We start from the raw sequence: 3970 nt of genomic DNA on the forward strand, positions 1-3970 counted from the left end.
TGAAAAACTTTATTTTAAAAATTTATGTTCGTTTCACAGGGATAAACTTCAAAGGGATTAAAATGTGGAATTGATTTGAGTTTCACATGACGGATTCATGTGAAACTCGTGAACTGCCTTAACTGACTTTTATGATACTGAAGTTCGTTTGAGGTGAAATGTATACATGTGCATTTCACGCTAGATTTATATGAATGACCTCAATTTTCATGTGTATTCAAAATCATATTTCGAAATTAAACTGACAACGCCATGGAAAAAGCAAAACACTATCAAAGGACAAACTAATAAAGTAGTTTGCAAAACACAGCATAGAAAACTAAAGAATAGTAAACATAAACCCCATCAAAAAACTGGGATGATCAATGAATGCTCTGGAAGTGAAAGCAGATTCTGCTCCACAAGTGGCACCAATCGTGTTCCTAGTGTAAAAATTTACAGACCGATTGTTTACTTATTTGGTAATATCTTCCGGTTAGATATATAACTTTTGTTTTGCTATCTGCATATTGACCAATTTTACGATTTGAGTTTATGACTACAACTGTTACAGATGATAAATAACAGTATATAACCCATGTAAACAATCAACACGTGCTTATGATAAACATATAGTTGTGACGCTTGCCGTTAAATTCACGTGACCAATTTTATCAGAAACTTTATCAATATTATATAAATACATTTACAAATGGAAAATTTTAGTCATTCATGATATATAAAGTGTTGATAGTATTTTTTTCCTCAGATAACCATTGCTGAATCAACAAGAAGGATATACAGAAGATTTTGGTTGAAAACAAGAGAACTTAAAAAAAAATTAGGTAAGTAAATTTAAAAGTTATATATGACATAACATTTGTTTTTAATTTAGTTTTTAATTTCTCACTTTACCTATAGATCAAGCACATTAAATGGTGTTTAGTGTTTGTGTTTTCCCAATTTTATGCTTTTGTTGATGTTTATACTAAACATATCGTTTATGGTCTTTCACGGCCATTTTTACTGTTTATTGGTGTTTTTCTGCATTCATATTAAACTGTTATTATTTAATGAAATTAAAAGCATAGAATACTTAATAGTTTACTACAAAGATGATAAATTTTGAACGTTAGCATTGGGAACATTTATTTATAATTATTTTTACATTTTTCAGACACATCTTACGTAATAGATTATTTCAAGAAGCACCACAACATACCATACAAAACCATGAGTCTTCTTTTAAGCACCTACGGAAGCGGGTCTCTTAAGGTCAAAAACATATGGAGTCATTGGGTTGACCATATTATGCAGAAACATTCAAAGTTGGTCATCACAGGGGCAGCTTTAATACGTCACAATGGAGAAACAGCAGCAGTATCGAAAGGTTTTACTGTCTCAGATGAAGACTTAATTGTAAGTAACATTTATATCTTCTATGTAATCCACAGGAATGACCCCCACCCTACCCCAGGAATAAATATGCACTGATTTCTTATTTGGAATGTTTTCATGAAATTTTAGTCGATACTTTTGAGAAAATGAGTAAGTGCCATGGTTATTGTATCAATAGTTATCAAAAGTACCAGGATTATAATTTAGTACGCCAGACGCGCGTTTCGTCTACATAAGACTGACGCGCGTTTCGTCTACATAAGACTCATCAGTGTCGCTCATATAGAAATATTTATAAAACCAAACAAGTACAAAGTTGAAGGGCATTGAGGATCCAAAATTCCAAAAAGTTATGCCAAATATGACTGAGGTATTCTATGCCTGGACTAATGAAATCCTTAGTTTTTCGAAAAAAATCGAAGTTTTGTAAACAGGAAATTAAAAAAAAAATGACCACATGATTGATATTGATGTCAATCCCAGTCACCGTAGGGTTTGTGTTGCTAAATCTTAGTGTTCTTAGTGAAAGGTGGTTGTTGCATTCTTTTTTGTTTTTTTTATGAGCAATACTGCTGTTAAGTGTTTTTTTTTTGTTTTTTTTTACCTTTTTGGGGTTTTAAACGCTTAGATTGTACCTTTGTTCAATGCTCTACAACTTTGTATTTGTTTAGTTTATAACTGTTTCGATATGAGCGTCACTGATGAGTCTTATGTAGACGAAACGCGCGTCTGGCGTACTAAATTATAATCCTGGTACCTTTGATAACTACTCACATAAACGAAAATCAACCAATTTGAAATCAATAATCAGAAGACATCAATAAGGCAACATACTTTCATCGCATATCTATTTGTGATATAACTTTTGTTCTCTGACTCTCAGTTCGATATTTCACAGTTCTTTTTTCATGTTCATGGATTGAGGGAAATTTACATTTTCGGGGATATTTGATTGCGATGTTTTGCAAAAATCTACATTCTAAATTCTAAGTTCATCCACGAAAACAAAAAGTAGCATATCCCTTAAACAATTATAACGAATTCAAAGTAATTGAAAACGTTTCTTATCAATGTCCTTACTATTTGTTTCTTTCTTTCAGAATGTCAAGAAGTGTTTAGATAATGAGAAGGCTGAAACTATACGGATAAAAGGTGTGACGTATTGCATCAAAACACGTGATCCTGGGCAATTTGTTTCGTTTAATGGACAAACATACATTATTGTTTGCAAAACAAACTGTTTATATATAATTGCCATGTGTAAATCAAGACAAACAAGTGGAAAAGCAGCCGAATGGATTAAAAAGATTGCAGAAATGATAAAAGCAAAAAAATGCTAGCATAAGTTTTCTTTCGATTTCTATCATATTTAACAATGATCTGAAAAATTCATAAGCATCTGAAGAACGGTAAAAAATATTTTGCATAATATCGATATTGACATTACCAGCTCCTTATGGCCTATAAAGTTGTCAAAGACAATTCAGTTCCGAATGCCGAAAAGAGAGTCGCAGAGAATCGATATCGTTCTGAATGCCACAAAAGGAGTCACGGACAATTGTTAGAATGGCGTCAAGTAAATCATTACTGGTTTAATGGTTTAAAATTCTTGGGAAATATAAGGCAGGAAACAGTATGACGAAAGATACGAAAAAATGAAGATATTTGGCTGTATGAAAAATGCATTTTAGGATACAGTCAAGCCAATACTATGAACAAGTGTGGTATACTTATAGACATATTTGACAATATCACGACAGAATCTCGCGTTCACATGTTGTATTATTCATAAAATGTGTCTTGAAATTCTTTTCAATGTTTTCATTTCAGTTCCATTGATGACTTTTAATCAACTATAAGAAAATAGTCAAAATTCTCCTACTACTATATTATATACATATTATCTTATCACTTGCATTGAACCAAAAATATTTTTTTTTGAAAAGTTCAAATTGATCAGAACTTCATTTTATTTTTTTATAAATTTGGATTTTACTATTTTTGAAACACATGTACAATACATTTTGAGTGATATATATGGTTGAAATAAATAAATTTTACTAAAGCATCATTGTATGTGATCAATTCAAACAGAGGTGGCTTAGGGCTAACAAAAAAAAGCAAAAGACTTAAATTATATATAAACTGTACCTTCTGTTTAGACAAATATTTTAAAATTCAGAATGAGTAATCATAAAACTCGAGTTTAACTTGAAAAATGTATAGAACGGGAAAATAAAAAGTGTTGTCGGTGTTATCTAGACATTAAGGATAAATTAAATTACATTATAAATATTATTCAGAAACAAAACATATAAGAAATCGTGTCAACAGATGACCAGACGAAATGCTCTTTCCTGACATTATGTCTTCTGCCAAAAAGACATGCTAGATGTATTTAAGTTTATACGAGCGAGTGTGTCCTGGTGATGAACTAAAATGTAGTTTGTATTCATATTTTATGTATTTAATGTGATGTCCTCTTTGTACCTTATATGTATTTGATGATGAGAAATTAAATAAAGATAAAAAATATATAAAATTACTTTTTTTTCACATTATTTGCAAACTCATTGCATATCCAATAACATGG

General features: G+C 30.7%; 1 long non-coding RNA gene across 1 annotated transcript; it reads left to right on the forward strand.

The window, feature by feature from the left end:
• Nucleotides 1–697: 697 nt before the first annotated feature.
• On the forward strand, nt 698–3688 carry LOC134693897 (uncharacterized). The gene is made up of 3 exons (XR_010102510.1): nt 698–824; nt 1157–1398; nt 2478–3688. It is a non-coding gene; the product is annotated as an uncharacterized LOC134693897 (long non-coding RNA).
• Nucleotides 3689–3970: the final 282 nt, after the last annotated feature.

The sequence above is a fragment of the Mytilus trossulus genome, chromosome 12 (genome assembly GCF_036588685.1).
Source record: "Mytilus trossulus isolate FHL-02 chromosome 12, PNRI_Mtr1.1.1.hap1, whole genome shotgun sequence".
In the NCBI taxonomy this organism is placed as follows: Eukaryota; Metazoa; Mollusca; class Bivalvia; order Mytilida; family Mytilidae; genus Mytilus; species Mytilus trossulus.